Raw genomic sequence first — 9,419 nt, 5'->3', positions numbered from 1 at the left:
GTCCAAAATGTTGAACGCCTCTTCAAGATCTTGGAGATGATTTTCGACTTTCTTGGATTTTACTACCATGTCATGTATATAGACTTCCATGGGTTTTCCAAGTTGTTACTTAAACATATTATTCACTAGTCTTTGGTATGTAGCATGTACATTTTTTAAACCAAAATGCATTTAGGTATTAAAATTATGTACCTGTTGGGGTTATGAAAGTAGCATCTTCTTGGTCTGAAGGCTCCATTTGGATCTATTGAAATTCGGCAGAAGCAACCATGAAGGTAATGATTTCATGACCTGTAGTTGAATCTACTGAAGAGTCTATATGTGGAAGATGAAATGGATCTTTAGGCCAGGCTTTTTTGAGATCCGTGAAGTCCATACATACTCTTTATTTCCCATTCTTCTTTTCGACCACCATCACATTGGCCAACCATCTTGGGAATTTTACTTCTTTAATCATTTTGGCTTTGAGAAATCTTTCAACCTCTTCTTGGATTATCAAGTTTCTTTCAGGTGCAAACTTCCATCCTTTTTTGATGAATTGTCCTGAAACTTAGATCAACATTTAACTTATGAGTTATTATATCTTTAGATATACCTGTTATATCTTCATATTTCCAAGCGAAGGTTGATTTCCTATTCTTTAGGAACTTGGTGAGATTTTTCTCAAGATCTTGGTCAAGATCTACGCCCAACAATACCTTGATGTTAGGATCCTCATGATCTAGTAAGAATTCTTTGACTTTGTTTTCCTTAACTTCCATAACATCTCGTGCCTTTTTCTTTAATTGTTATTATTGCATGGGAGTAGTTGAGTTTTTCATCGAAGTGATATAGCAATCTTTAGCTTCTTGTTGGTCGTTGTTGATTTTGGACTCCCATGGTATAGAATCTTCACACATTGGTAGTAAGTTAAGGGGACAACTATCATGTCATGAATCCAGGGCCTGCCTAAGATAATATTATAGTAAGAGAAAGAATCAACAACACAAAATGTTGGATAGAGTTAACTCTCTCTATGTGTATTGGAAGTTTGATATGTCTAATGGTATTATTTTCTTCGCTATTAAATCCCACTAGGACTGATGATCTTCAGACTATCTCAGATTCTGGGATGTTCTTCTTGTTGAGTGTCTCTAACAGGATGATGTAGACTAAGCTACCACCATCTATCAAGATCCTTCAAACAAAGTGGTTAGCCACATATAGTTTTATGACTAGACCATCATGGTGTGGATCTAGGACATTCTCCCTGTCATATTCATCAAAAGAGATCTCCTTTTATTGGTCAAGAATGCATTCTTTCTTGGCTTGTCTTCCTTTTCCATCTTGGAACTTTTTGCATGTCATTTAGCTATAAAATAAGAAGTTCCACAGATGTTAGATCCACCAGAGATAAAGTTAATTACCTTGGCATATGAGGGTAGAGATGTTATTCTTTTCGGAAGAATTTTGGGATCTTGAGATCCTTGTCTATTCTTGTATTTTCTTCTTTCCAATAGTTCTTTCAAATGTCCTTTGCTCAACAAGTAACTGATATCCTGGTGAAACAATCTTTGGCGAGATGTGAAAGTCTCCATGATAAGCACAACATTTGGTTTTGTCTTTCGATCATGGTGTTTTATCATATTTCTTGGGCCATCTTTCTTTATCCCCAAGATCATGCATTGCATAGAGCAGCCCTGAAACAGTAATAGAAAAACAATAGTCAGAGATCTTAGGATAATATCCGTCCTCCTCTTCATCTTCCAGAGCATTAACTCTATGATTCTCAAGTTTTGATTAAGGTTTTTGCTCTATAAGATTTTTAGGAGGAAGACTCATTCTTCCTGTTAGGATGATCATATGTAACGCCCGTGTTTCTGGGCTAGGCATTAATGTTGATATAATAGTCTAGGTTAACTATTGTAACTCATTTTGAAATAATAAGAATGTATTATTTGAGTATTATGTGATTTATGCCTAATTGTTGTAACTTAACTGAATTAAGGATAATTTAAGTGTTAAAAATAAAATGTTAGATAAACCCGATATCGATACATGAAGTTGTAGTGGTCGTGGCAAGGTTTCCGAATATATAAAGAATGTCGAAATCCGAGTTATAACGAAGAAGTTATGACCTGTCGAGTTTCGCGACAGAACCGGCAGTGATCTAAACGGAAGTCGTGGAATACGTTATGACGTAAAATACGAAATTAATATAGAGCGATATCTAGCCTTAGTGATCTAAACGGAAGTCGTGGAATACGTTAAACCGAGAGCGTGCATAAAAAGAACATCCAAATCTGACTTCGTATGAGGAAGTTATGATTTTTCTAAGTTTCGACTTAGCGGTATACAACCCTAATCTCGAAATTGAGATTGAGTGATATTTGGCCGAAACAATCTAAACAAGAATCGAAGATCTCGTCGTTAGTAGTCCAACGGTAAAAAGACAGACGAAAACGGACGTCGGATGAAGAAGTTATGATTTTATAACGGAGTTTTCCTGTCCCGGCCTACTAAAAATAATATAATAAAAATAAAGTCAAAATTAGCAGACGGAGTCTAATTGAAAGTTGTAGAGCATAGTCTCACCTACGCGTGGATATAAAGAACGTCGAAAACGGAGCTCGTATGCGAAAGTTATGAATTTTTGAAGTTCGAGGCACGCATACCAAAGCTTATCCAAAGAGTACGCCCAGCGTAACCGAAGTACGCCTAACGTACTGCTTGTAGAGGCATTACGCCCATCGTAAATCGGGGTTTCAGCCCCTATAAATAGAAGTCGTGGGCTGCCGAATTTGGTTGCTCATTTCTTTCTCTCTCACTCGTTTTACCTCGTTTTACGTGCAAGCTTTACCCCCAAAGCCCCGGTATCATTCCCGAGACCCAAAGCAAGTCCCGAAGCCCCGAGGATCCCGAGAAGTAAAGTTTCCGAGCCGAAACTCTCCCCGCGAGAAGCCCGGTTTTCAAGAAAACATCCCGGTTTCACCGAAGGATACTACTCTTAAAGTCGTAGTGCTGTCCGATCATCTTCTGATCAAGTGAGTGTGTAGTCACTTTCTTCTAACACATAGATATGAAGTATTCTTTATAAAATACGTGCTATGTGTTTATATATTATTTGTTTATTTGAAATAATTGTTGAATGAATGATTTGCACAGGTTTAAGTTGTATATAAATGTATATATTTTTATCTACTAATATGTTGCGTAGAACATGGGTAGACAGTTGGTGTGTGATGAAATAAAATTATGAGAGGCCTCGTTGTTGTTGCTGATTCAGTCATCTAGCGGAGTTTAGATGACGACCACGGACTTTTCTAGACAGTCCAGTGGAACGCTAGCAGGCTCATAACCTGTAGGTGTTAATGAACTTGGGTGTTCATTTGCTGTACTCCATCCCCCCCCCCCCCCCATGGTTGCCTTATTTGACATAAATTGCTGGGAAACCCCCAAAGCAGTGTTGTCGCCCCGATGAAAATCCTTAGGCTAGGTCCCTTGGGTTAATTGTTTTAGGGACGTAAAGTGAGGATAACGGGAATGGGTAATTGGGTTATTATTGGTTGATGAAATTAATATAATCATTTATTGTGGGTTGAAAACCCTATATGCTCACCAGGCTCCCAAGCCTGACCCACTCAATTTTTCTTTGTATTACAGGTAGTGGCACGAGAGCATAAGTTGGATTACTTGTCAAGATATTTTGGATTATAGACCATAGTTAAATATAACTGTTGTAAGGTCTATTTTGTATTGTTTATGCTTTTGGTCTGTATCGGAACATGACATCCCGATATTTTGTTATATAATGAAAATACATTTCTTTAAGAAATGCTTTGATAAATTTTGTCTTATCATATTTTGTTTTGGGAACAAATTCCGCAACTCTTTTAATCAAAGGATTACTCTGATTTTACTTTAAAAGCATAAATTAAATCGGTCTTTTCTGGCTGTGAAATTGGGGATGTCACAGTTGGTATCAGAGCATTAGTTTAAGTGAACTAGGAATTTGTAGGATTTCTAGACTTAAACTTAGAATGCTAAGTGAAGATTGTGAGATGAGTGTCTGTTATATTTAAGACATGAGCACTAGTTTATTTTAGGAAAGTTGCCTAAAATGCTTTTATGTGCTAAATGTTATATGTTTGCCATATATGATATTATTTGTTCGGATCTATGGTTTGTTGCCAACCGGATCTGGAGACCTTATGTGTTTAGGATTCTAAGCGTATAGCTACGATATTAGAACTAGCATGTAAACGTTTCGGAGTGATAAGGATGGTTTAAATATCTATCGTGAATAAAGATCTAAATTCACATTATTCGGTGTATAGATCAAGAATGGCAAGAACAAGAAGCGGAGTTGGAAACGCTAACGAAAACAGGAATCAACAGCCTCAACCACCAGCGATTGAGCAAGCTCCTGTAGTAGCTGCAGCAGCTGAGCCGATGACAATGGCTGGGGTACAAATGATGATTCAGACGATGTTGGATCGTCATATGGAAGAAACTAGACGTCTGCTTCGGCAGAATCGTGAAGAACAATCGATTCAAGTGGAAGAGCCCGAATTGAATGAAGGGAAGTCGGAAGGAGGAAACTTCAGTGGGATCATTGGTCAAGCCAACCCACCAATTGTTAGGCAGAATAACCACGATGGAGGGAATGATGGCCTTGGATGCAAGTACAAAGATTTTCTGACTTGCAAACCATCGACCTTCACTGGAAAGGAAGATCCGATCGGAGTTATGGATTGGATCTCAGAAATGGAGTTGGCCTTTATGACATGCGGTTGCAAGGGAAAACTACAAACCATATATGCAGTACGTTAGTTCAGGGGTGGCGCTATTCGTTGGTGGAACACTCTGGGAAAGACCCTAAGCCCTAATGAGCCACTGCAACTGACTTGGGCAGAGTTCTTGGTGCAATTCAAGCGCAAGTTCTGCTCGGCCCAAAATCTGCTAGAGTTGGAGAACAAGTTTCTGACATTGACAAAAGACAGCATATCAGTTGATGAATACACCAATGCATTTACAGACAAGATGGAGTTTGCTTTGCGCATCGTCCCAGATGAGTTGACAAAAGTTGACCGGTACGCGAAGGGACTCCCATGGGAGTACGCGGTGCCAGTACGTCAGGCACCTACTCTAGAGGCAGCTATTTGGGCTGCCAAGTCTGTTGAGGACATGATCAAGGGAAGAACCGCCAGCAAAGTTGAAGTTGGTGAAAAGAGAAAGTTCGAAGGAACTTCAGGTTCTAGCAAGAAAAGCAAATTTTCGAAGTCTGATTCGAAAAAGTTTGGAAGAGGAAAAGGAGGCGAATCAAAACGGTATGAGGAGTGCAAGAAAAAGCACTCTGGGAAATGTAGCGAGGATGTGACCTGCTACAAGTGTGGAAAGACGGGGAATTATGCCAATGAGTGTTCGTCCAACAAAAGAGTGTGCTTTGGGTGTAATGAAGAGGGGCACATTTTGAAAGACTGTCCGAGAAAGAAGGAGGCAACAAAACCCAATATTCCCCCAAAGCCTAAAGCAAGAGCTTTCCAGATGACACTGGAAGCTGCTAAAGAAGAAGCTGATGTCGCTTCAGGTACCTTTCTCGTAAACAAATTGCCTGCCCAAATTTTATTTGATTCTGGAGCCAACTACTCCTTTATTTCGCATGAATTTGGTAGAAAACTAGCTTTGCCTGTTGATAGACTAGATAATGCTTTATTAGTCGAAGTTGCTAGTGGCAAGTTTGTACCTGTTAGTCATCGTATGAAAAACATATTAATCGACCTGAATGGGAATAAGTTCCACGAGGAATTATTGCCTATAGAACTTAACGGTTTCGACATCGTGTTGGGAATGGATTGGCTTAGCGCCAATGACACTGATATATTGTGCAGAAAGAAGATAGTCAAAGTAAACCCGCCAGGGAAAGAGTCATTTATGGTGTATAGGGACAAACGCAGGGTAAATTCTAGAATCATTTCTCTAATGAAAGCCAGAAAGTGTTTGGCCAAAGGATGTACATCATATTTGGCATTCGTGATTGACGCAAAGAAGGAGAAAAAGGAGGTGCAAAACATTCCAGTGTTGTGTGATTATCCGGAAGTATTTCCCGAAGATCTTCCTGGATTATCGCCTGATAGACAAGTGGAGTTTAGAATAGACTTGTTACCCGGAACCACGCCAATAGCAAAAGCACCGTACCGATTAGCACCAACGGAGATGAAGGAGTTGATGATGCAACTTCAGGAGTTATTGGACAAAGGTTTCATAAGACCTAGTTCATCACCCTGGGGAGCTCTGGTGTTATTCGTGAAAAAGAAAGACGGGAGTATGAGAATGTGCATTGATTACAGAGAGCTGAATAAGGCAACGATAAAGAATAGATATCCATTGCCAAGGATTGATGACCTGTTCGATCAGCTGCAAGGCTCAAGTTACTTTTCAAAGATCGACCTAAGGTCAGGATATCATCAGCTGAAGGTGAGAGAGCAGGATATCGAGAAGACTGAATTCAGAACACGATATGGACACTACGAGTTTTTGGTTATGTCGTTTGGACTAACCAATGCTCCAGCAGCATTCATGGATTTAATGAACATGGTTTGTAAACCGTTCCTTGATAAATCTGTGATAGTGTTCATAGACGACATTCTGATTTATTCGAAAAGCCAAGAGGAGCATGGCAGACACTTGCGAGAAGTGTTAGAAGTCTTGAAGAAGGAGAAGTTGTATGCTAAATTCTCCAAATGTGATTTTTGGATTCGAGAAGTCCAATTCTTGGGTCACGTGGTCAACCAAGGAGGGATAATGGTTGATCCGGCAAAGATTGAAGCTGTGACAAAGTGGGAACAACCGAAAAGTCCCACGGAGATCCGAAGCTTTTTAGGATTAGCTGGATATTACCGAAGGTTTATCCAAGGCTTTTCTTCGATTGCTACTCCATTAACAGCTTTGACTCACAAAGGGCTACTTATGCTTGGAGTGATAAGCACAAAGAAGCATTCGAGTTGCTAAAGAAGAAGCTATGTGAAGCACCGATTCTTTCTCTACCCGATGGAGTTGAAGACTTCGCTGTCTATAGCGATGCGTCTGGTGTTGGGTTGGGTTGTGTTTTGACCCAAATAGAAAAGGTGATAGCATATGCGTCTCGACAGCTGAAAGAGCATGAAAAGAACTACCCCACTCACGATTTGGAGCTGGCAGCGGTAGTTTTCGCTCTGAAGATATGGAGGCATTACCTATATGCACGAAGTGCAAACTTTTCACTGACTATAAGAGTCTCCAATATCTCTTTAATCAGAAAGAATTGAATATGTGGCAACGACGCTGGCTAGAGTTACTCAAGGATTACGACTGTGAGATACTTTACCACCCTGGTAAAGCAAATGTTGTCGCTGATGCTCTCAGTCGGAAAGTCAATCTTGAAAGAAAAAGGCCAAGAGCGTTGAGAATAGAAGTTGTCTCGACCATTGTGGAAAGTACAAAGAAAGCTCAAGAGGAAGCTTCTGAAAAGAATGACCGGAAGGAGGAACGTTTGGGAAAAACGTTAGTGTTTGGTACAAACGGTCATGGACTGAAGGTATTCCAAGATCGTATTTGGGTACCTAAGTCAGGAGGAATAAGAGATCTTCTGATGGAAGAAGCTCACATAACCATGTACTCGATTCATCCTGGTAGCACTAAAATGTATAGGGACCTAAAACCCTATTACTGGTGGCCGACAATGAAGCTTGATATTGCAAAGTACGTGGCGGAGTGTGTGACATGTGCGCGGGTCAAGGCACAACATCAGAAACCATACGAGAGTTTAGAACCTTTACCTGTGCCTATGGGTAAATGGGAAGACATTGCTATGGATTTTGTCACTAAACTGCCCAGAACAAAGAATGGTCACGACATGATTTGGGTGGTCGTTGATCGCTTCACTAAGAGTGCGCACTTCATAGCAGCCAATGAGAAATGGTCTATGGATAAGCTTGCGAATTCTTACGTGAAGGAAATTGTGAGGCTTCACGGTGTTCCGTTAACAATTGTATCAGATCATGACAGCCGTTTCACCTCAAGATTTTGGAAAAGTCTACAAGAGGAATTGGGTACCAAGTTGTGTTTAAGTACAACTTACCATCCACAGACTGATGGTCAGAGCGAACGAACGATACAAATACTTGAAGTTATGCTGAGAGCATGTACCCTGGAATTCCAAGGTAACTGGGACGAACACTTACCTTTGGTAGAATTTTCCTACAATAATAGTTTCCACTCAAGCATAAAGATGGCACCTTATCAAGCTTTGTACGGACAGAAGTGTCGTACGCCGTCTTGTTGGCTTGAGGCTGGGTAAAAGCGGTTTATGGGGCCTGAGATAGTCCCTCAAACTGCTGAAAAGCTGAAAATAATCAGGGAAAGAATGTTAGCAGCTCAGGATCGTCAAAAGAGCTATGCTGACAAGAAAAGACGACCGATGACTTTTGAAGTTGGAGATTCGGTTTTGCTTAAAGTCTCACCGTGGAGGGGACTTATAAGATTTGGAAAAAGGGGAAAATTAAGTCCAAGGTTTATTGGACCATTTAAAGTTCTTCAGAGGATTGGGAATCAAGCATACAAGCTAGAACTACCCGAAGAACTGAATGGAATTCATAACACTTTCCATGTGTGTTATTTGAGGAAGTTCACGGGAGAAGTTCCCGACATTATTCCAATATCTGAGTTAAGAATTGATGAGAACAAAAGGTTAATTGAAGAACCAGAGGCAATCGTTGACCGAAAGACTAAGAAGTTGCGACGCAAGATGGTCGAATTAGTGCTTGTCCGATGGAAACATACGAATGGGCCAAATCTCACCTGGGAAACGGAGAGTGACATGATGAGTCGCTATCCGCATTTGTTTGTTGATGTGTGATTCCGGGGACGGAATCATTCTAAGGTGGAGAGAATTGTAACGCCCGTGTTTCTGGGCTAGGCATTAATGTTGATATAATAGTCTAGGTTAACCTTTGTATGAAGTTAGATAAACCCGATATCGATATATGAAGTTGTAGTGGTCGTGGCAAGGTTTCCGAATATATAAAGAATGCCGAAATCCGAGTTATAACGAAGAAGTTATGACCTGTCGAGGCACGCATACCAAAGCTTATCCGAAGAGTACGCCCAGCGTAACCGAAGTACGCCCAGCGTACTGCATGTAGAGGCATTACGCCCAATGTAAATCGGGGTTTCAGCCCCTACAAATAGAAGTCGTGGGCTGCCGAATTTGGTTGCTCATTTCTTTCTCTCTCACTCGTTTTACCTCGTTTTACATGCAAGCTTTACCCCCGAAGCCCCGGTATCATTCCCAAGACCCGAAGCAAGTCCCGAAGCCCCAAGGATCCCGAGAAGTAAAGTTTCCGAGCCGAAACTCTGCCCGCGAGAAGCCCGGTTTTCAAGAAAACATCCTGGTTTCACCG

Source organism: Lactuca virosa, chromosome 4, assembly GCF_052849685.1.
Source record: "Lactuca virosa cultivar CGN04683 chromosome 4, Lactuca_virosa_CGN04683_v6, whole genome shotgun sequence".
Taxonomy (NCBI): domain Eukaryota; kingdom Viridiplantae; phylum Streptophyta; class Magnoliopsida; order Asterales; family Asteraceae; genus Lactuca; species Lactuca virosa.
The sequence above is the reverse complement of the archived record's forward strand: the minus strand, read 5'-3'. Positions refer to the sequence as shown.